Below are 26,142 nucleotides of genomic sequence, written 5' to 3'. Positions count from 1 at the left end.
CTGTGAGCTATTTCTTTTTCAAACGAAATTATTTGTTGAAGTGAAACTTCTAATGCGACTTCCAACAAGGTTGCGTTAAGCGTTTAACGCTACCATGGAGGGGGTATGAAAGCACTGTTGCGTTTAACGTTCAACGCTCCTGGGGAGGGGGAATAGAAAGAGACAGAGACAGAGTGAATGCGTGGCACTCAAACGCATGCGCGTAGTATACCTGTTACAGGTCAGCGCGAGAGTTAGCAACGAGTAGCGTCCGATATTCCAACACAAGAGAGAGAGAGAGAGAGAGAAAGAAAGGTAGAAAGTAGGAGAGAGAAAGAGAGTGAGTCGGTAGATCACATGCGCGTGGTATTCTTGCTATGCAGCGAAGTAAACAGTGTGAGCGTCGTGAAATTAGCTGAAATACGTACTTGTTGTTCTATTTTATTGTTCTATTTTAATTTATAATATTCATTATTTCATTTACTTGTTTTTTTTTAGTTTGATTTGATACACATATAATTTAATAGGGTAGTATTTTTTATTTTCAAATTTAGTGGATAACAATTGTAAAAAATGAGTGAAAACAATCCCACGGACAATGCGACGGATTTAAGGTTGTGTCAAGGTACGTCTCTTGTGAATATCAATTGATTGTTAGGTTTTCTCTTTTGAAATTAAATTATGATGCATTCACATACATTATTAATACAAATACATTTTCCAGGGCGAGACGATGAGGCAACCACAAGCACTTCCACTGGTTCAAGAGGTCCACGAGGGAAAAATGCACAATATTACCGGGATTACAGAGCACGGAGGCGAGAGGAACAGGAAAAAGAGTCGTTGAATAGAACTAGTGATCCTTCTACGGCTGCTGATTCTTCTACAATTAACGTCGCAGGCTCAGTAACATCGAAGAAATAATAATCTCAATAACAATCGCTAATAATCTCAATCTTTTAGCTGTCCCGATCGGTCGACGAAATGCTACAATCTATCTTGCAAAGACAAAGAAGTATCTCAGCTAAGAGAAATCATTTTCCACCAGCCTGTGGATTGACGATTCATAAGTCGCAAGGGGGAACTTTCAATGAGGTTGTTTATGATTATGAAAAAAATTCAATCCCAACAGCTGGTTTACGTTGGCCATGTCGAGAGCGGTTTCAATTGAGGGCTTGTGTATCATCCCAGTCAACAAACATAAGAAATTTTACCATGGGAACGGGAGTAACGACCGCTCGTGGGTCGCTTAACGGAATGAGATGATGAAATTGCGTCAAAATCCACTTTCCACCTTGGATGAAGAACTATGTAAATTTATCAACTGGAAAAGAAACTTATCAATCGTAGCATTCAATTGTCAAGGTGTTCGTGCACACGCCAATGATTTGACGGATAGAGTTTTTGAAAAATCGAACATTTTAGTGTTATCAGAAACGTTTATGGGCGATAATGAACCTCCTGTTCTCATACCAAATTTTGATTTCATTGTAAGATTTCAACGTAACGAAATTCGGAATGCAGGGGTTGCTATCTATCACAATCAGAAAAATAGATGTCATATTGTGACTCCACATTTAGATATAAAAGCTCCTTACTCAGGTAACCCTCATGTGACAATTTCAACGTCAAAAAGAATTGGAGACATATGTGCTGTAGAGTGCATAGTCAACCACAGCGAAAATAATCCGAAGAAATTTATTCTAATTGTCATTTATATTTCACCAAATGCAGCCATGAGGGATATTAAATTATTTATTGCAAAATCTTTATTGCCACTATCCACTGCAGGTTCACAAGCTCTGGCAGACGGTGAAGAAATTTATTATTGTAAGCGGCCTGTGGTCCTTGCAGGAGATTTTAATGTGAATTTCTCGTTACCTGAAGCTGAAACATTATTAACTTTCCTTAAAGACAAATTTGGATTGGAAATGATAAGTGGTAGGAATGATCCAACAACCAAAGGGGTAACTACCATTGATGCAGTTTTTGCAAGAAATATTGAAAAAATAGAACTCAAACATTTCGTATCTTACTTTAGTTATCATAATCCTATTGTAAATGTTATAGATTTGGATATTTCTTCACTCGAAAAGGATAATTAAAAGATGCGATCAATTGTGAATTGTAAGCAATGTTAATAAAGTTTGTCTAAAAGAAACAATATGATTTCACTAAAAATTAATTTCTACCCCTTCCTATTTTCATTTCCACATTACGAAGTTTCACTTCTTCCGCGCGGAGGGACTGCACGCACTATTTTTTTTTTTCAATTTATAAAGCTTTATTTTCAAGCAATAAAAAAGGTATATTGTTTTAAGGGTCAAATTAATAAACTTTTGATGGAAAGGTTTGAAGCTAAAAAATCTGGATTAAATATCCATTTTCAAATTCAATTCTGTAAACTCTTTTGATATAAATTTGTTTAAAATCCAAATTGAAGTATTGTTTTGATTCGACAAAATATGCATAATTTTTGTTTAGCAATAATCCTAGCTTTGTATGAATTCGAGACAAAAAAAATATCTAATTAACATTAACTACTTGCCTTTACTTTAATATTGTTTTTACCATAAACTTTGCGCAAACATAGTGTTCTTAAGTCAATAAGAAACAAATAATAAAAATTAATAAAAATAAAATTAGTGATAAAATTACTAAAATACAGAAATATTTAAATACTTAATTTTAGGCATATTTTAAACCAATTAAATTGTGTCAAAATCTTACATAAAAGTTTTTGACACTTCTGAATTATAAATAATTACGATTAAATCAAGTATGTATTTTATGAATTTTAACTTTTTTGAATATAGACAGTGTTCGTTATTTCCGTTATCAATATGCATGTTTAGAATTTTTACCTATTTATAAGAAATTAATAGATAATCAAAAAAAAAGAAAGGGAAAAAAAAAGACATAAGCATTATAAAAAGTTGATATACCAACCAGGAAAGCAAGATTGAAGATATCAAATTCTTTCAATTTTACATCAATACAAAGTAACTGCAGTTTTTTTGCAGATTCAGAAGTATACTTCTGAAACAATGACTGCATAATTACTTCAAATTTACTGCAGAATAACCAGGGATTTAAAGTTTCAGTTTTTCGTAAGTTTATGATTTTAAAGTGACCTACCTCACTTAAACTACAGTAATTTTGTGGACAATAGCTAAAAGTTTTTTCGAAATAAATTACTGATAAATTACTTCCCATTAGCTGCAAAATAACTGTAGTGTTTTTAGAGCTAAGATTGTACTACAGAAAATCTGGAGTTAACTCTAAAAAAACTACAAAATTACTTTAGTTCTGTAGAAAAACTGCAGTTTATTTTTAGCTGGGATAGCTCAAAGGAAAGCTATTTTCCACTTATATAAATAAAAACGAATGTTTTTTTTTAATTCTTTTTAACTAACATGAAATTAAAGTTTATGAGAAAAAAAGTATTGAAAAACACAAGGTATTTTATTTACTTCACATTAGAGCTCTGCACAATGGGCAACAGATAACGGTCTGGGAAACATCCCTGAAGAGGATCCTAAGATTTGCTATCCTAATTTGAAACTTCTGCAGAGGGGATGGCTCCTTCGTTTTGGTAGCCCGATGACCTGCGCGTGAAGTCGAGCATTTTATGGTAGAACAGCTTAACGAGAACCGATACCGTGCACTCTCGGTCCCTACGCTGGTTGATCAAAATGGCCACCCACCCACGACCAGTAAGGCTTGACTTCGGTGTTCTATTGCAAACCGTGTCTTTACAATCAGTTCACTGCGGGACTAAAAAGCACAAGATTAAGCGAGTCAGTAATAGTAATTAAGGGTTATAAAGTTAGAGAGAGAAAAAGAAAATATAGTACTGGAACATTCTTAAAACGCAAGATACTTTTCATTTTTTAACTTTTATTTTGAAATATTACTTTTTTTTAGAAAAAAATGGGCAGAAAAAAGGCAAATTTGACAAATAGGGTGAAGAGAATTATAATATTTAGACTTAGATTAAAAAATCTATATACGAATATTTTTAATTAGAAAAGACCAAGCAGTGATGGTTCACGGGATAGAGCAACCACACCTATCACAGAGCTGATGTAAAATATCCTCAGTGGTAGACGGATCATGGGTTAAAGTCCCCTTGCCGTCAAGCTAACCGTTGGAATTTTTCGTAGTTTTTCACTCCTTGAGAGGCAAATGCTTCTTAGTTCCATCAGAAACTCCTCCACAAAGGAAAATTTCTCCCAATATTTGATTCAGTTCTCTTGTCTTCCGTATTGTGTACAAAATTACAAGTCTGCGGAGTTAAACATTAGTAGTCGTTAACCCAAATATTGGGTTTGACAAAACAAAATTTAAAAAATGAGATCAAATAAAAATAAAATTAAAAAAAGACCACAATAACGATTAATAAATCAATACGAGTACTTACAGTGACCAGTGAACTAATCCCAGATATCATTGATAGTTCAATCAGGGTTCAATGGCCCCTGCTAGTTCCATCAGGCCCCACACCGAGTTCCAACAAAGGCGTTAATTTCTAAAAAAATAATAATAAATAAATATAAAAATAAAGCACCGTTACAATTGAATTGAAACGTAAGATATCAGTGATTACTTAATCCGTGATAAAACTCAAAATATAAGGGAATATACAAGTCATTTAAAGGGCGAAGGGTTTCTAAATAAACTACATATATGGAAATATATAAGAAGAAGACCTAAAACAACAGTGGCTTGATTCTGTGGAATCATATTTTAGAGTAATTGGGGTAAACAATTGGCAGCCCAGGGTCAAAGAATAAGTTTCCCGGGCAAAATCCTCAACTATAGGAACCCACTCTGGGCTGTCGTCATATTTGTAAAAACATAAATAGACATAATCTGCTACATCCCTGTAATCCGGAAACAGTTATAAAATCATTCTTGAAAAAACATCAATAAAGACAAAGTTCACACAGTCTAATTTAAAACACAAAAACGACGTTTTTCCACTTGAAGTGAACAAAATTCAAATTCAAGTTTTAAGTTTTTTTTTTTAAATTGATTGCAAGATAAAGAGCTCAATTTCAATCGTTTTATGTTCATTTATTTTAAATAATTCAGTAGTAACAAATATGAAGTTGTAATAAATCAATTTTTTTTTCAATTCTCGATCTTGATTTGTTGAGACTTTGAATAGCTGTTTTAAAAGTGTCTTTTTCTTTGGAAATATTAAAAGGTCAAAATGAAGCTTTTTGTACTAGGTGTGTCACCTAAAGATGGTTGAGTACAATTCAATTTTGCTATTTGTTACAGGAAACAAAAATGATATTTATAGTGTCAGACACACAATTTTATTTTAGATCTAAACTAATGGAGAAAAATTTAAGTAAAACTTCGATCGCTTTTATCGATAATGAGCTAAATATCAATTTTAAATTTATAAAGCTTATATTGAATTTAATTAGATTAAATTGTAAATTAAAAATATACTTAGGGATTAAATCGTCTACCTATCAACAGGAATGCGTAAAGTCCCTTGGCGCCATCATAAGGAAAAGCAATTTCCAAACATTCAAAACACATTAAATTTATCAAATGATCAAATAATAACAAAAACTTAGTGCAAAATACGTTAGAAAAAAGTATAATAAAAAGAATAAGAACAAAATAAAAACCTCTATTTTTCCCCGCTAAAGAAAACTAACTAACGTAGTCAAGGATTAGACAGTAAAAAAGATAAAATTAGAGTTTATTGGCGCAGAAGCTACCTTTAGGTGATACTATCGGGTTTGGCGAAAATGGTTAACATGATAATCAAAGAGTACTCAAAGAAGAGGGAGTATCAAAAATTAGTTTTAGTTTTAAATTGTAACGGCAGCAATTAAAAATTACAAACTCTACTGTTAAAAAAATAACATGTTTAGCACATCTTAATCGTCATTGGTATTATAAGAATATTAATCTGCCCATTTGCAAAGTACATCTATAGCTAACAAATTCACGTATTAACCATTTCCGAAAAATAAACTAATTGTAATATTGGACTCAGCATTTTTAGTTTATTTCTGAATTTAGTTGTCAATAGAACGTAATTACTTAACGAAACATTCCTTAAATTCAGAAAATCTTTAAAAATGTTTTATTGTAATGTAAGACATTCAACAAATATTTACTGTAAAACTAAAAGGGAAAAAAGTAAATAAGAGCGTGAAATTGACTGTAATGAAAAATTATGTTAGTATCTTGTGGTGTTACAGAAAATATATACGTAACTTATTATTAAAAATAACAAAAACATTAGCTGAAAAAGAACATTAGAAATAAATAACATAGTTAATTTTTAAAACTTTAAATTGCCATTTAAGTAAAGAAACAAATATACAAAATAGCTACATGTTTATCATGAAGAAGAAAAAGTGGAACATTCAAAAAAGCAGTTTTGAGATTTCCGATGTGACGAAAAAAATTCACCTGGAACAATTAGCCGTTCTTCAACTGAGCATTTGAAATGAAAAATATAACTAAAATTTTTCTTCAACTCTTCGAATTAGCGGATTGCTATATCTGTGTAAACTAAGCGTTGTAATCTCTATGCGTGCTCTTAATTTCTGGATTTTTTCAGATGATATTTATTTAAGAAGCTTAATATTTATAACAATGATAAAAAAAAATGGATTTTATATTAACGTTTTGGTATAAGTAACTTAAAATAATCATGTTTCAAACATTTCAAAATTTACAAAACTGAAAATAAATTAATCATAAAAAAAGATTATTTATGTAATTAAAGATTTCAATCTATACATAATAATAAAAGCGGCTGTGTGTGTGTCTGTCTGTCTGTAATCACAATATATCGCCCCAGAAGCCTCGCCAAGGCACGAAACTCGGCACATAATTGTGTTTTGACATAATGAAGAAGTATTTTTTTTCTTTTTCAAAAATTTTGATTAGTTATTTAGTTATCAGTCATTTTGTAAGTCTATGCTTTTCGTCTGCTTTTTCGTCTTCAAAGAGCCATATTCAAAAATCTATTAAAAAATGCATATACTTTTCCCCACTCTTATAAATGCATGCTAATGCGAACCTTACAATTGAAATATTAATTTTCGACAACTTAAACCAATGATATACGAAGGAATTAATAATTTAATTGTAAAGTTCGCATTAGTTTACATTTATTAAAGTGGAGAAAAGTTTAACTTTTGTATTAAAAATGTGGCAACATATTCGATACGTAAATAGAACGCTTCGCTTTGATATATTTGTCGCTGTTCATAATTGTTATAATAAGTTTTTCTTCTTCTTTCCACTCTCTATTTTTTTTTTTCTTAAGCGAAGACGATAATTTTTGTAGCGATATTGTAGTACTTTGTACAACTAAAAATTCTTTTCACAACACTTTAAAAATATTTACTTTATTTTCTTTATATATACAGAGAACAGTCGGCAAAGAATTCGATTAGGTTGAAAAACATTTTGCTAAAAAGGAACGAATTCCAAAAGAAAAAATAAGCAACTTAAAGAATAAAAATGCTGATGCCAGCCAATTTTTTGAAAGTTAACTTAGAAATAACAAACCAAACGATGTTAAATAACAAACCAAACGATGTTAACAAAATGACGTAGAAAGCGCAACTAGATCAAAATTATACAAGCACAACTAGATCAAATTATAATACCTGAGTGCTTGACGTAACAGATATAGAAATAGAATTTGATACCATAAAAAATTATATAGAAATAGAAATTGATACCATAAAAAATTTATTCGTTTTCGTGTTCTTTTCATGTATTTAGCATTTTAGTTTTTTATTTCTTAAGCGTTGTAGCTATATAATTTCAAACATCCTCAAGAGCTATAACACATCTGCAGCAGAACTGGATATGAAGACAAAATTGCAGGACAGGAACACTTTATACATAATAATAAAAGCGGCTGTGTGTCTGTCTGTAATCACAATATATCGCCCCAGAAGCCTCGCCCAGGCACGAAACTTGACACAAAATTGTGTTTTGACATAATGAAGAAGTATTTTTTTTCTTTTTCAAAAATTTGGATTAGTTTTTTAGTTATCAGTCATTTTGTAAGAAAATCTATGCTTTTTCGTCTTCAAATAAGAGCCATATTAAAAAAACTATTAAAAAATGCATATCTCTTATAAATGTATGCTAATGCGAGCCTTACAATTGAAATATTAAATTTCGACAACTTAAACCAATAATATACGAAGGAATTAATAATTTAATTGTAAGGTTCGCATTTGTTTACATTTATCAAAGTGGAGAAAAGTTTAACTTTTGTATTAAAAATGTGGCAACACATTCCATACGTAAATAGAACGCTTTGCTTTGATTTATTTGTCGATGTTCATAATTGTTATTATAAGTTTTTCTTCTTCTTTCCACGCTCTATTTTTTTTTCTTAAGCGAAGACGATAATTTTTGTAGCAATGTAGAAATAGAAATTGATACCATAAAAAATTATATAGAAATAGAAATTGATATCATAAAAAATTAATTCGTTTTTGGGGTAGACTATATTTGAGGGTGCCCCCGCCAAGTTGTGATCGAGGTTGATCGCCAAGCTGGGCGATGTTGAAAACCAATCGTTATTCTGATTGGTTTAGATTTTAATCGTGATTCTGATTGGTTAAGAATTTAGCGTTGTTTTTAAATGTAATTTCAGAGATCCGTTAGTTCTACTTTGGATACTGGCTGGTAAGGTTACTTTTGCTTCTGGTACTAAAAATGAATACTGTCAATAAGACAAATCTTAAGTTTCTGTACGATTTGAATAACAAAGGAAAAAAAGTAGTGATTGACTGGTGTATGAATGAAGGTTTAATTAGTAATAGATATAAATGTCCTGTTTGTGGGAAAGATGTCTCTGGTTGAACGTAAAGATTGATCAGATGGATTTGAATGGGTCGTGTGAAAGGTTCAAATGCTCCCAACATAAAAAGATCTATTAGAAAGGGATCGTAGTTTAGACAGTACCTAACTGCAATTAGAGAATTCTGTGCACCAAAATCTGAAGATATTCAAGCTTAATGAAGAAGTGAGTTATTTTTCTCTTTTTCTTTCTGTGCTTACTCCATTAATTTTTGTTTCGATTCAAAATGCATTATAGTGGGTTTATTAATTTTGATTCTATTCTGTTCACTGCAATTTTAAAAAGCTTTGCTTGAATTTTCAATTGTTTCATTGAAATATCACTATGTTTTGGCCGCTATTCCTGTTACCACGGAGTTCTGGCAACCAAGTAAGACGCCAAACATAAGTCGCCGATTTCGCCAAGGGGCACCCTCAAGTATATTTTCCCCCGTTTTTGTGTTCTTTTCATGTATTTAGCATTTTAGTTTTTTTTCTTGAGCGTTGTAGCCATATAATATATAAAATAGGAATTTAATTGTTTTTGAAGGAACGATCACACTTACCTTGGATCTCTTTGGTTTTTCTATTCTTTATTTTAACAGTTTTTATTAAATGTAATTAGTTATTTCAGAAAGTTTCAGTTTGCAGGTAAGCACTTAGATTTTAATACTGAAGTTTCATGATTTGCTTTCATAGTATGTTCTAAAGTATTCGTTGACTTCTTAAAAACCCGATTACTGACATGACATGGCAGAATCGCCTTCCAAAAAACTTTGTATTTTGTCAAAGAAAAGGATATTAAGAGATTCTCAAAGAAGAAGAAGGGCCCAAGAAACATCTGTGGAACGTCGAAGAAGGATGGAACATGACCGAATTTCGACAAGCAATTCTAGAGCCCAAGAAGTATCAGAGAAACGTCAAAGATTAGAAGAGGTTTTCACCTAATGATGATTTCGAAAGCAACTTTTGTATTATGCTTTTACAATTTCTGAGGCCTTTTTAAAAAAAAATTTAAAAAAATCAAGTCTCCACCTGATATTTATATTATAGGTTAGATTACCATAGGCCTTAGGTTACCATAGGCCTTATGTTACCATACCAAAGTTACATCTTCAAACATCCTCAAGAGCTATAACACATCTGCAACAGAACTGGATATGAAATTGCAGGACAGGAACACTTTAATTGTCCACTAATTTTCAGATTTCCTGCTATGTTTTAAAAAGCTTTATTTGTGAAAACCGTTAGCGTGGCGGACAGCTGGCCGCCTTTAGCGGCTAGTAAGTAATAAAATCAGGCAAATTTAAAAAATCACAGTCTTGTATTCCGTCTATAACAGTCTTAAACTATTTTTTGTTGCTGAATCAAATTATTTTTTTAAGAGATTAGCTGATTTTTGTCGACTAATCTAAATAACATCTTCTTATAAAAAATAAAATAATGTTAGGCTAGTTATTGCCATCGATTAACCGATAGCTCGGTAATCGATTGTTATAACAAAATCGATTTTTATCAAAAAGATAATTTTCATCAAATAAGTTTATGTTCAATTTATATATTTCAGTAATAGGAATCAAAATAATAAAAATGCTTCTGTAAAGAATTTCAAATGAAAAAATTCACAATGTCGAAAAAAACTTAATTATTAAAAAGTTCATCTATTGTTCTGGAATCAACTTATTTAAAATTTAAATTTCGGCATTCAAAATCACATACTACTCTAAAAAAATATATAAATTATATTTTGACTTTCAATCATAGTTAAACTAGAGTGAAAAAAAATTATTTTTCGCATTAAATTTCAATGTAAATTAATGTTTCATATTTTTTAATTCGTTCTATTTTTAGATATTAGTTTTATAGTTTAATACGCAAAAGTAAAAAATCTTTCATACACTTCCTCTTGCCACTAACTTTCAAGCTAGATTTCACATGTTGGAAGCAGATTCAGCACTTTCTTTGTTTCATAAAAAAAAAAAAAGAAATCTAAATCAAAAACTTTACAGAAAATATTTCAGATTAAGTTTTAAATTTGGAAACAGTTCTGGCAGAATAGGGTCTACGAATCCACACCTCATGACGTCACGCAGCGTACATATTACGAAAATCAGAACTAAAAAACATGCAAATCGCAACAAAAGGATATGAAAACTTAGAAGTTATATTTTCTGCAAGAAATGAGTGGAATATTCCACGCTTTTATTTTTATATCTATCTATCTATCTATCTATCTATCTATCTATCTATCTATCTATCTATCTATCTATCTATCTATCTATCTATCTATCTATCTATCTATCTATCTATCTATCTATCTATCTATCTATCTATCTATCTATCTATCTATCTATCTATCTATCTATCTATCTATCTATCTATCTATCTATCTATCTATCTATCTATCTATCTATCTATCTATCTATCTATCTATCTATCTATCTATCTATCTATCTATCTATCTATCTATCTATCTATCTATCTATCTATCTATCTATCTATCTATCTATCTATCTATCTATCTATCTATCTATCTATCTATCTATCTATCTATCTATCTATCTATCTATCTATCTATCTATCTATCTATCTATCTATCTATCTATCTATCTATCTATCTATCTATCTATCTATCTATCTATCTATCTATCTATCTATCTATCTATCTATCTATCTATCTATCTATCTATCTATCTATCTATCTATCTATCTATCTATCTATCTATCTATCTATCTATCTATCTATCTATCTATCTATCTATCTATCTATCTATCTATCTATCTATCTATCTATCTATCTATCTATCTATCTATCTATCTATCTATCTATCTATCTATCTATCTATCTATCTATCTATCTATCTATCTATCTATCTATCTATCTATCTATCTATCTATCTATCTATCTATCTATCTATCTATCTATCTATCTATCTATCTATCTATCTATCTATCTATCTATCTATCTATCTATCTATCTATCTATCTATCTATCTATCTATCTATCTATCTATCTATCTATCTATCTATCTATCTATCTATCTATCTATCTATCTATCTATCTATCTATCTATCTACCTATCTATCTACCTATCTATCTATCTATCTATCTATCTTGCTTTTCTTAATTATCTTTGTTTTTTTTTGTCCTTTTGTATTTATCTATTATGCTACATATATTTAAAAAAATTTAAATTTCTCAAAACAATGTATTACCAAAAGAAAATTTTCTATGCGTCAGAAGAGAAAAAACATAAATTAAGCAGATAGGAAAAGTAAAGAATTAATGTTTTAAATTTGAGAACTACAATAGGAACAATATTTAAAAATAAATAGCAGCATTTTTAGACAAATGTACTATGCTTGGACACATAGAAAATGAATTTAACATAAATTGAAAGTTTAAATACCACGTTTTTTAAGTAGAAGTAAACAGTAAAGTAGACATAATTTTTTTTTGTCATAAAAAATGATAAAGGTAAGGTAAACGGCATACGATAAATACGTTTGAAAGATGGTCGGTATTATCAGCCATTACAGATGGGATTATTTTTTTCCTTTTTATCGAATTAAAAAAGCTTTTAAAAAATGTTACTTCATTTTATTATTTTCTTTTTTGTTGTTGTCTAAGTTTAAGCCAGAAAGTGGTCTGAATTTCGATTGGAATTAAAAATGGAAACACATTTTAGCTTAGAACTTTTACAAAAACAATAGTAACTTGTTGTAGTCAAGGTCAAAGCACCATTTGAAATTTGAAAACTCTAGCTAGACAAAAAGAGGTCGCAATTTTTTTGGTAATGAAATTCGCTTGGCAATATAAGTGTAATGATATTTACTTATCGCTTTCAAGAAGCTATTAACACATGTACTGTCTTTTTTTGCAGAAAGCTCAAGTTGAGATTCGAATCCTCTGGCTAGTCGGAAATTTGTGGAAATTTCGATTGACGATAAATGCTGCTTTTAGAGATAAGAAAAAATAATAGAAATTTGTCATTCCGCCAACAGTTAGTTCCAGCTGAGCCGTGATGGCTCAAGGGATAGAGCTTTTTCCTTTAAATGAGGTGAACCGGGTCGAATCCCAGAGATGGGTGGCCAATACGAATTCCGCGTCTGGCTTGCACCGACCACAGTACTGACGTAAAATATCCCCAGTAGTAGACGTATCATGGGTTAGAGTCTCCTTGCCATCAGGCTAATCGTGGAAAGTTTTCGAAGTTTTCCTCTCCGTGTAACGCTAATGCCAGTTATAGTTCGATCAAAAAGTCCTCCGCGAAAGCAAAATTTCTCCCAATACTTGATCCAGGAGTTCCCTTGTCTTCTGGATATGGTTCAAAATTACAAGACTACGGAGTTTAATATAAGTAGTCGTAAACCCAAAAAATGGGTTGGCTGTTCAACGACTATTATATAACAGTTCCAGCTAAAATTTTAGTCCTCTAGATCTTAAAAGATAGGTTTGAAAGTTTTCATGATTCCAGCCAAATACATACAAAGGCGTGTATGTCAGATACATGTAGCAAACAATACTTAAAATTAAACAGTTGTCTAATCAGCATATCTTTCTTTTATAAGAATAAAGTATTTTTTAAAGGTAATGCAAACGTATAATAACTATATAGAATAAATGACATGTATTTCTCATAAACATAAAGATAAGATTGTATAGGAGAAAACAATTTTTTTAAAGTTCATATAAATTTTGACATCTTTAATTTCAAGCTAAGCTTGGATTCTAACCCAACTCAAAATATAACTTTAAAAAAAACTTTTTTCTTTGCTTATTTTATTTCTTCTTTCTGTGAAATCTTTTTTTATTTTTTTGTTTTCCGATTTGTTTAAAGAGTAAAAAAAATATCGTAGATTACTTGAGTACAACAAAATTTCATAACTCTTGGATATTAAATGGAAAAAAATAGTTTTTTAACAGATTGAACTGTAGGCTAGAGTTTCTGATCCTTAATTAAAACAATATAAAACGAAAACATCGTTCAAATGATGAAATTCTCGTTTATTCACAACACAAGAAACAGTTCATGGAATCTCCCTGGTTCCATACCTCAAAAATAAACTCAACAACTTAATGCGTAGCAAAAATTAAAATGAAAAAAAGAATTCTAAATATATCTATTTGGAGTTAAGTAAAGTTAAATACATGGAAGGTAAATAAAATCTCAGTTATGCGTAGCTATAATTTTTGATTGATTTGAATTCAAAAAGTAATAAGTGATAAAAGAAACTTTTGCTTTTTTACCTAGAAATTTTTGTCATTAAAATTTTGTTAAGAAAATCGTGATTTAAATTGCCTGAATTCCGTGAATTTTTTAAAGGAAATAAAAAAAGATCTGAATCACGAGTAAAAATAGCAAAACATGGCACATCAACCCGAGTATGCACTTTTGAATCTCAAGCTGGCAATTTTAAACGGAAAAAGTAATTTCATCATTGTTGCTGTCAATACTCCTGGCCATAATTTATTTTAAATGAAAGTTTGAATCATGTTCTTTACTATTTTCCTTATTGTTTTTTCTTTTCTACGTTTACTTACAAAGTGGAAAATTCTAAAAAAAGAAAATACAATATGTAAGCTATATAAAATAAATTGTTAGATTGCAAAATTAATTTTATAGTATTCAATAAAAAAACTTAGCTAAGATTGCCTTAATTTTCAATTTATGTAACAGTAGGTACTATTAATTTAGAGAAAATATTAAATTTCATGCTTCTAAAAAGAACTGAAAGCAAACATATTTTAAAACTAAAGTTTAATTACGCATTCTTATATTATTTTATAATCGTCGTTAAACAGTCGATAATTTGACAGGAAGAACAATTTATTGCTTTATAAGGCGATTGGATCAGAAATTACTATGTAATGCGTGTTCAACGTATTGCATTCGATTAGTTGCACATTTTTGCAAAACTGTTGCGTAGTTAATTCAATCAGAATAACTGAATTCAAATTTCAAGTAAGCACCTAAAATTTCAGATTGGCATTTTTATGTAAAAAAAAAAGCGACGAAAACTAAATGTTTTGATAAGTAGCTTCTATTTAATTTTGATAGCTTTACTTCATTTCTAACTAACTGATAGTTCTTACCCAGAAAAATGTCGAAACAATCAAGACAACACAAGTTCTTCCAAGAAGATGGATTAGGCGAGGAGGTCCAATTCCTTGGCCACCTAGATCACCTGATATAACGCCGCTAGACTTTTTTCTTTGGGGATTTATTAAAGACAATGTTTACAGGAGGATCGTGTCGAACATTGATGATCTAAAAGCCAGAATTACAACCGCAATAGCCTCTGTGGATGCCGACATGCTTGCCGCTACCTGGCGTGAAATTGACTATCGACTTGATATTCTCCGTTCGACAAGGGTCATGAAACTTTTTGAGTCTATCTAACCATTTATGTTATTAATTTTAATCCATCTTTATTATTTTATGAGTTATTAAACATCAAAATGGGTTCGGGACTTTATAAACACCCTTGTATTTTCCTTGATAATATACTAAATTATTTTGTTTAATTTTTATTGCTAATTAAAGGTTTTCTTTAAATTATTACTCGTTGTAAGCGTTTGCTAAGCTTTTTTTATATCTGAACTGTAGCCAGTTAGCTGATAAGATTTTAAAAACAATTTCTATGTTAAAATTAGTCAGTGCAAAACGTCTGACTGATCGTAGTAAAGAAGTGCACACCTTTCTTTAAGATTGAACAAACAAATTATTTACTTTACTGTTTCTTATTTGTTTGGTTTGTAAGAAGTAAATACATATTAGTGCAACTCCAAAAACCACAACATTTTGCTTTATTTTTTAAGCAAACAAATTTGGACTGCAATTTTTTTTTTGACGTTTAAACTTATATATTAAGCAGTTAATTTTAAGAAAGTTGCTCTTTTGAAAAAATATGTTGAAAAAATTTACTTCTATTAAAATTATTTTTCAACCCAAGTACGATTCCCAAGATATTATTATAGCATAATTTGTTATTAGGAAAAATGCCTTATTTTGTTAAACAGCGAATATTAAATATTGAAATTTGTAAAAAGATTCTGAAAGCATGCCAATTTTAGAATCCTCATCTGATTTTTTAAAAAACTGCAATAAGAAATACGCGATTTCCAAACTTATTTTGATAAAAAAAAATAATAAATACGCGGAGAGAAGGCTAGTATACTTTTTACAGAAACTGTGAAAACCAATTTTTTTCCTATATATTTTGTCATAAGAGGATAAGAGTAACATTGCTCCAAGAAACCTACTCAATAAATTTCATTTTTTCCAGAGTTGAAATTCCAAATCTCTTGAGCCATGGGTTATATCATGGGACTATGGGTTATCTTAAAATATTCATTTGCGGTGGCGACTTTACTTGGTTGTTTTCAGGGACTATCGCCAAATATATATAAATCTTTATTGCGACCCAATTTACAATCCAAATTTTTCGAAATTTTGTCTACTCCCCTATTTTAAGGGTCAGGATTCCAAATATGTAAAAAGAAATATATGTTTATTCAGAGAAAGTACGTTTTTGTGTCCGTTATCGTAACTTAATTAATAGTTAGCACTAATTAATTAGCATATTTGAGGTCACCCCCAGAAACCATTAAGATTGACAACTTAATTCGTGAAAATCCAAGGTGATTCGCTTTTTTTTTTTTTTTTCTTTTTTCTTTTTTGAGGACTGAAGAAGTAAAAAATGCGTTGAGCAATAAATTAAAAATTCTTATTCATTGTGTTTGTAATGCATAAAAATTGGCAATATACAATTTTGTTTCATTATAATGAATTTTTTTTAGTTTATTTTCTTACTCACATTCATATTTCATTCATTCAATTAAGAAACATAAAATCCGGTCGTTTGACCATCCATGGTAGAAGTAGGTATGTATTAAGTGTTGGTAGGTTTAGTGTTAAACGCCATTGGCAAATTGAGTTCTGATTTGGATTTAATGGCGTCCAATAACTTTTCAACTGCTTTCAAGAGTAATAGTAAACCGTGCGCATGCGTCGTCATTGCATGCGTTGCTAAGGCGACCGTTGTTATCTTCCTTTTTATTTTCACTAGCAGGCATTTTCGATGTATTTACATAATAATAATTTAAAATATTTTTACATTCTTTTTATTATTAACGTATCATTACTGGCTTGACGGGGATTTCAATATGAATGCTAAAGAAGGAAAAGTATTTTGTGAAACACGTACATAGGCAGAATTTGAAAACTAATCCGACGACAAACATCCATTGAGACAGTTTTTGCAACCCATGATTTGATATGTTTAACGGAGTCAATTCAGAAGGAAAAAAAGCATTTGACCAATGGGTAGCCAGTGATCGAAATATGGCGATCACAATTTTTTTTAAATTTTTAAAAAATGGATGAAAAAAGTTAATTTTAACAAAAAAGGTAATAAAAATCACAATATAGAATAATAATGCCGTTTTTACACTTAGATTAAAAACCTATCTACCAATATTTTTAATTAAAGAAGACAAATATGATAATTAATAAATCAATACGAGTACTTACATGCAGTGCCCAGCATACTCCGTATCAAGTTCAATCTGGTGCCGAAGGTGGGTTTTACCAAGTTACATGACAAGTTCAATCCGACGGCATGACAAGTTTCACCAGATGGCATGACAAGTTCCATTTGACGCCATGACAAGCTCCACCCGACGGCATGGCTAGTTACGTAAAGCGCCATGGCAAGTTCTTTAGGACGCTACACCAAGTTCCGTCAAGGCACACAGCTAGTTTCAGCAGAGGCTTTTAATTCCTACAAAAATATCAAAACGTTTTCACAATTGAAACATAAGATATCAGTGATTATTTATTTCTTGCCAAACTCAAAATATCCTACAATAAAATGACACTTTCAGTTTTTGATATTTTTTTTAAAATTTCTCAAGAAGTACTTTGAAACTTTAGAAGTGGTCATGCGATTTTTTTTTATTTTTTTTTTCTAATTGTCGCTGAACAGCAGACTGGAATTTTCAGTTTATGTCAGCCAATGTTCAACTCCATAGCCTTGCAATTTTGAGCCCAATCCAGAGGACAAGAGAACTCCTGGATCAAGTATCGGAAGAAATTTGACTTTGTGATGGAAGTAACCTACATTTACGTTACGTAGAGAGGAAAACCTCGAAAGTCTCCCACGGTTAGCCTAACAGCAAGGGGACTTTAACCCTTGATCCGTCTACCTCTGAGGATATTTTACGTCAGCACTGTGGTCGGTGCAAGCCAGATGCGGAATTTGTATCAACCAGCCCTCCCTGGGATTCGAACCGGGTTCAAATCATTTAAAGGCAAAAGCTCTATCCCTTGAGCCATCACAGCTCATCAGGAGCTGTTGGCGGAATGACAAAGCTTCTATCATTTTTTCTGATCGCTAAAAGCAGCATTTATCGTGAATCGAAATTTCGACAAACTTCCCGACTAGCCAGAGCATACAAATCTCAACTTGAGTTTTGTGCAAAAAAAAGACAACACATGTGTTAAATAGCTTCCTAAAAGCGATAAATAAATATCACTACAATTATATTGCCAAAAAAATTTATTACCAAACAAAATTGCGACCACTTTTCATCTAGCTAGAGTGTTCAAATTTCAATGTGTTCGTGGAATAATTTTTGCCTGGAAAAATTTTGCCTTCGTGGAGCACTTTGGGAAACAACTAACCCGCATTTGAGTTACATGGAGAGGAAAACCGCGAAAGTCTCCCATGATTAGCCTAACTGCAAGGGAACTAACCCATGATCTGTCTACCACTAAGGTTATTTTACGTCAGTACTGTGATTCATACTTTGAAGTACATTTTAAATCTTTTAGAAATTTGACAGACTAGCAATACTTGACGAAAGAAAATAAGTATTTTTGAACGCCCTAAAGCAAAAAATCCAGCAAGTAACTTGTAGCGTATATATATATATTACTTTGGTTCTTGTTTGTAATAACTACATAACATTTAGTAAATCTAGCTTATATATTTAAAAAAATAAGAACGTTCTTATAAAAAATTCATTTTTCTTTTTCTCTTTTGCCTTAACTTTGAAAACTGCGAAATTAAACAAAGCTTTTGAAGCGATTTAAAATTAATTACAAAAATACTGTTTTATTGTTAGAAAAGAAATTGCGCAAGATATAAGTATTAAAAGTAGTTTTTTTTAAACTGCGCATGCGTGGAAAAATTAAAAATTATTTTTTCATAATTTTGTAGTGAACCATATTTGAAAGCTAATGGGAAAATCTGATTTAACTCTCTTAAAGACTTAACACGTTTCAAACAATTTTCTAAGCTTCTTTTGTAATTTTTTAAAGAAAGCTCTAAATGATCAGGGAGTTTCTACAAATTTCATAATGTACGTAGTATTGCAAATTAAATTACACTACATTGGAATTACTGGACAACATGAACCAAATTTAATATGTGAAAAAACCCTTACTATTTTGAGATTTTGCTTAAAAAATACAAAAACTCTTTAGAAAATGACTTGAAACTTTTTACAATTGTAAGATATTTAAATCAATATTTTTTCCATTAGTTGCCAAGTATGGTTCTAATTACTAAATTATGAAACAATAATTTTAATTTTTTTCCACACATGTGCAGTATAAAAGATCTGCTTTAAATACTTTGCACATTTTCCAGAACTTTCTCTTCAAATTTTGGAACAATAATTTTGCAATTAATTTTAAGTCGCTCCAAATGATTTGCTTAATTTTACTGAATATTTTCAACGTCACATCGAAAAATCATAAGATAAAAAAAATTAGTTTTTTTTTTTTTTTTTTTTAATAAAAATGTCCATATTTCCTTAAATATTTAAGTTAAAAAAGCTTTTAAAAAAGCTTAGATTGAATTTAATTAGCTAAAATTGCAAACTGAATATTCATTATATTAAGTATTATATTAGTATATTGTACTAATTAGACCCAATATGTTTCTATGTAATACTTTTTTACACAAGGAGTTTGCAATACTTTTATACTTAAACATACATGTAATTGGTTTTATTCAGGAGATTTTTTTTTATACTTCCTACTTGTATTTATATTTAACGTATTCCATTACAATGTTAACCAACTGATACACGAATGATGCAAACCAGTTTCAGTCACGTAAAAAACAATAAAGCTGTATGATATCAACCTGATAATTACGATTTTATATAAAATCTTATAATCCGTCTAATAATTTGGCCAGGGATTGTACTAGACTGAACATTTTTTAATTTCTTTCCAAATCAAACTATCGATAGAACATAATTACTTCAGCTCATATGAAAACATTTATTGTATTCAGGAATTATTTCCAATGTTTTATAATTATGTAAGAAACTTAACAAAGCATTTACTGTAAAATTAAATGGATAAATTTAAAATAATGGAAATACAGCGTGAAACTGACGGTAATGAAAAATCAAATTGGTATCTTGCGGTGTTACAGAAAAAATAAGTACGTAATTTATTTAAAAACACGCATACTACATCAGAAATAAATAACATTCTTAATTTAAAACTTTAAATTGGTATTGAAGTAAAAAAGCAAATAAACAAAATAGCTATGAAGAAAGAAAAAAAGAAAGAGGAAAATTCACAAACGCCGTTTTGAGTTTTCCGATGTGAATAAAAATAAACTCACGTGCATCAATTTGCCGATCTTCAACTGAACATTTGAAATGAAAAATAAAACTGGAATTTTTTTCTTCTAATTAGCGGATCGCTACTTCTAAGTAAATTATGCTTTGTAACATTTGAGTGTTTTCAACTTAATTTCAGGATTTTTCAGTTGATTTTTAAGAAGATTAATCTTTATAACAATGATAAAAAAAGTTAATTTTAAATTAACGTTTTGATATAAGCTACTAAAATAATCATACTTCAAACATTTCGAAATTTGCAAATTCAAAAATAATTTAATTCCAAAATAGGGTTCTTTATGTGATTAAAAAGTTATATTAGTTTTCAAATCTAGCAAATTTATAAAACCACAGTTTTGTATTCCGTTCATAACATTCTTAAACTTCTTTTTGCTGTTGAATTAAATCGCACTTTTAAGAGATACACTATTTCTGTTGAGAAGTCTAAATAACATTTTCTTATTAAAAAAAATAATAATGTTACCCCAGTTATTGCCATCGATTAACCAATAGGTAATCAATTGTTTAAAAAAAATTCGATTTTTTACAAAAAGATAATTTTTATCAAATAACTTAATGTTTAATTCATATATTTCAGTAATAGTAATCAAAATAATTAAAATGCTTCGGTAATGAATTTTAAATGAAAAAAAAAACCACAATATCGACAGAACTTGAGAAATAAAATAAAAAGTTCATGCATTTTTCTGGAATCAACTTATTTAAAATTTAGATTTCGGCACTCAAAATCACATACTACTCTAAAAAAATGTATAAATTGTATTTTGATTTTCAATCATAGTTAAACTAAACTAGAGTGGAAAAAATTTAATTTTTTGCACTAAATTAAATTTAGATGCAAATTAATGTTTTAATCGGTAATAATATTTTTTTTATTTTTTCTATTTTTTTATTAGTTTTATAGTTTAAAAAGCCAAAAGTCCTCCATTAGTTTTCAAATCAAGCAAATTTATAAAACAGCAGTTTTATATTTCTTCCATAACAATCTTAAACTATATTTTGTTGTTGAATCAAATCACTTTTTTTAAGAGATACTTAGGTGTGTCTACAGAAATCAGGGTAATATTTTCTAATAAAAAATAAAGTATTGTTAGCCTAGTTAATGCCATCGATTAAACTAATTACAATAGCTGGGTAGTCAATTGCTGTAACAAAATCGATTTTTAATGCATTTTTCTTTTGATGAAAAGATAAATTACACTAAATTAATGCTTAATTCATTTACTTCATCAATAGTGATCAAAATAATTTAATAAAATTAATAACAGTTAATAATAATTAAATAATAATTTAATAACAATTTAATAACAATTTATTAAAAATTAGATTTCGACACACGAAATAACATACTATTCCAAAAAATGTATAAAGTATATTTAGATTTTAAGTCACAGTTAAACTAGATGAAAAAAAATATTAAAATTTTTGCATTTGGTTGCGATATTTTTTTAATTCGTTCTAGTTCTTTCTATTCGTTTTATAGCTTAATACGCAAAGCTACCATTCAAGCTGGATTTTACAAGTTGAAGACTAATTTTCAATTTCTTTGTTTCATGAAAGAAGGAAATCAAAAAATTTACGGAAAATATTTCGAATTTAGTTTCAAATTTGGAAGAAGTTCTTGTAGAATAAGGGGTGGTTTCATTAAGATGCGACGATATTAAAAAAGCATTTCTTTGCGTAGCATACAATCTGAACATGTTTTAAATATGAGTGGTAAGAAAAATTAAGAAAAAAAAACAGTTATTAAATGCTTTTTCTCTCTGGATTGACTCCGTTAAATGCCACAACATTTCAAATCATGGGTTGCAAAAACTGTCTCAATTGATGTTTGTCGTTGGATTGGTTTTCAAATCCTGCCTATGTACGTGTTTCACAAAATATTTTTCCTTCTTCTTCATTCATATTTATATTGAAATCACAGTCAAGTCATTAATTATACTTTAATAATAAAAATAATATAAAAATACTCTAAATTATTATTATGTAAATACATTAAAAATGCCTGCTAGTGAAAATGAAGAGAAAAACATCAGTGGTCGCCATAGCAACGCAGCGAACAAATTTAAACTTGCTTAATCGCCAAATTGCTCTTTGCATACCGAAGGCTATAAATTTTGAAATTAAAATCACCGGTAAATTCATTTTATAGTAAAACATCTGTGTAAAGAAATTCGTTATAATTTGTTTTTAATAAATATTTCATGCCTTAAAATTCTGTTACTTTAAAAAAAAATTGAAAAGCAAAATAAAAACTGTAACAAAAAATTACGTATGGAAAACTTTCAAATTTGGCATTAAATTTGAATTTGGGTAGAGAAAAAAATTTGAAAAGAATATTTGCGTAAAGTTTCAGTTTCAAGAAGAATGAACAAAAAAGAAATACACAAAAAATAAAGAAATATTAAACCTGAAGAAATATTAAACTCAAAATTTTAAAAAATGAACTAAAATATATTTCGTTTTTAACAAAGTTAATCTTGTATTTGAATTTAATCCTAGAATTTGAATACTAAACAAAACCCCTGAAAAATTCTTACGTAAGCAGCGGCACCAACTTTCCGAACTAGCAATCGATAATCACAGTCAAATAGAATTAACAACAATAACATAAAAATGTATACACTATACAGTAAACGTTTACAAAATTCAAAATAGTGCAATTTTAAGGCACAATATACTTAAATCTATATTGGTATACAATATTAATAGATTAGACCAAAACTTTGCTATTCAATAAAGAGTTAAAGGTATTAAGTTAAAAATTAATATGCACTGAAAGAAGTCGGACCTCTAGTTAATGAAGTCTTTAAACCCGATAATAACTTCGTTATATGGAAAATTCGCTAAAAAGAAAATAGCCTTTTGAAATACTTAACACAAGCAAGTTTTAAATTCATGAACATAAGACATAATTAAAATATCAATTGATACACCTTTATCTTGCAAAGTAGTATCTACGATTTATTTTTTAAATCTTTACCATAAAAGAAATTTGCGTGAAATGCAATAATAGAGCAAAACATTATCCAGTGTTACACTATCATGCTACATATATTTTGAACTAACGAAAGCTAAATTTATGCATAAAATTATAGCTGCATTTATTATAAAAGTAATTTTAAACATACATTAACCACATGCGTTCTTAAGTTTAATTTCTACTGATAAAATCCATTCATTTTGTCTGAGTTCTTCGTTTGAAATGCAAACAAAAAAGGAAAGGGATTTTACTGCTTTCTCTAAAAATTAAGTGGCTTCGAAAATCAACTCTCAGTCATTTCCCCCCATAAAATGCGTTAACAAATCTAAAATGCTCTGAAATAATTTGGGAAATAGGGAAAGTGGATTTCAAGGAAAAGTTCGTTAAATAGAAAATTCGATTCGCTATTTGGAAGCTATTTTACGAAGAAATCTCCAAAATGTTCTTGGTTGCCCGAAAAAATTCGCAAAATGGAAGTTCGTTAAATAGAAATCCGAATGATTTCATTAAAAAAACAAGTCTAAATTGATTACTCGGAATTATTATTTAGGCAAAATTAGAACTAGCCCCTATAACATTTTTATGATCCTGTATTTGAGACACAAAACAATTTTGTTCACAGCATTTACGATTTGAGTTTATGATGTATTTATGAAATTTAAACATATATGTTTAACCATCTATATTTCCTTAAATATGCTTACAAAAACTTGATAATACTATAACATTCAATACTTTAACTTCAACAATAAGTTAATATAAATTTAAAAAAAAAATTAATGCAATCACAATTATCAACTTAAACAGCAATAAAATAAAGGATTAAACATTATATAAATCTGCAATAAATGTGGGAAAGAAAATAGAAACTTACTTGATAGATCGCAACTCGATTTTCAGTCTTATTAAAAATAACACGGATTTGACAGACAATATATTGAGTTACTACAAGAAACAATTTAAAACACGCTATTACTCCGCTCGAAGATAGAGAATACTAGTTAGGTTTTCAAAGGTTGCTATAATCTGATTTTATTTCTTCCTAGTTGGCTTCCTAGTAAGTCGCCAATTCAAAATTCACTGATTAAAAAGGTTTCAACTAAATTTTACATGGAGTTTTTAACTATAAATTTTCTTCAAGTATGTTTAAAACAAAGTTGTGAAATGTTTTATTTAACATGAATTCGATTACCTAGATTCGAGAACGAAATACTTAATTACTCATTTTAATCGCATTGACGAAAAAAATTAATGCATTTTATTATAACAGATACTTTTACATAGATCACGATTTTCTAAATAAATACTACTATATTGTCAATTTTTAAAACCTTGTTTTTGTATTAAACATAATAAATCCAATTTTTAATATACTAGTTTGAATCGTTTGCCTATCCATTGCATATACAATCGTTTGCATTTACTGTTTTAATCGTTTGCTGTAATAAGTAGAATTAATCTTTATTTTATTACTAAAATGTTGTTGTTGTTGTTGTTAAAGCACTTATCAAGTTTTTTCAAGGTAATATTTTTAATAAAAAAGTATTAACTCACGTTTAACTTTAAATATACTAATATGTAGGTACTTTTTATATCTGCTTTTTTCATAATTTAATAGATTAATTTATTTTTTGAAATTAAAGGAAAAGTTCAAATTATTTATCTAAAAATGAAGTCTTTTTCTTAAGGTTAAATATTTGAAAAAATGGGACAAGTAACACTGATACTCCTTGTAATTATGCATAATTTTAATTTCACTTTCTATTAATCTTATAAAAACATGGAAGACCATTAAAAATTTATTTCAGTTTTTACTGATTATAAAAGACTTACTCATACCTTAACAATATGTTGCAGAATTAATTGGTTGGTATTATTTTATTTTTAATGACTGTTCCTTATTGTCTCTTGCCTTAAATACACTTGTTCACCTTTCTTAATAAAATTTTTTACTTCTATTGCAGCAAAGATGAGTCAAAATTTTTAACAAGCTCCTGTTGGGGAAACTTTTAAATGAAGCATGGAAATTATTGAGCTCTTGAAGAAAAATGAGAACATTTGGAATGTAACATTTCGCCACCACAGGAAACATCATTTAAGAGCTCATAAAAATTTAATCGAAACTGCTTTTAAATTTCTTTTGGAATAAATTGTTCACTTTTATCAGTTCTTGTTTTTCCTAAGTTTTAAATAGTTTGTGTTATTCATGTTAAACAAAACAGTGCCGTTTAATAGCTTTCTATTTTTTTTAAATTCAGCTTCACATAAACTTTTAATTTTTTATAAATAGCACAATTTTTCTCAAACTAGAGTATTTCACTAAACTTATATATAATAATACTTATCGAACTCTAAAAAACTATTCTAATAATTTTTCAAAAACTTAAAGTCAACATAAAAAAAAATAATTGTAATGGCATTAATTTGGTGCAAAAAATTATCAAACTCCTAAATTTTATTATTTCTGTTTATTTTTTCTTTTATATTAAATTTTGCTTTCTCCGTTGTAAAATATACATATTAAATGTAAATTGCAAAAAGCTATATTATGTTATTAAATATATGAAAAACTTAAAGGTAATTTATTTGAATAATTTAAAATAAGTATATGACTAAAGGTAAAGAATAATCTAAAAATATATTTATTAACTAAAGATTA

General features: G+C 29.0%; 1 long non-coding RNA gene across 1 annotated transcript; it reads right to left on the bottom strand.

Moving 5' to 3' along the window:
• Positions 1 to 4,245: 4,245 nt before the first annotated feature.
• Positions 4,246 to 24,562, bottom strand: LOC147816031 (uncharacterized). Its single transcript, XR_015430991.1, has 3 exons — positions 24,358 to 24,562; positions 17,367 to 17,616; positions 4,246 to 4,510 (listed from the first exon to the last, which is right to left on the bottom strand). It is a non-coding gene; the product is annotated as an uncharacterized LOC147816031 (long non-coding RNA).
• Between the last annotated feature and the right edge of the window lie 1,580 nt (positions 24,563 to 26,142).

This window comes from Parasteatoda tepidariorum, chromosome 2, assembly GCF_982258835.1.
Source record: "Parasteatoda tepidariorum strain Cologne lab strain chromosome 2, Ptep-v5.0, whole genome shotgun sequence".
Taxonomy (NCBI): domain Eukaryota; kingdom Metazoa; phylum Arthropoda; class Arachnida; order Araneae; family Theridiidae; genus Parasteatoda; species Parasteatoda tepidariorum.
Note: the sequence above shows the minus strand (reverse complement) of the source record. Positions and strands in the feature narration are given on the sequence as shown.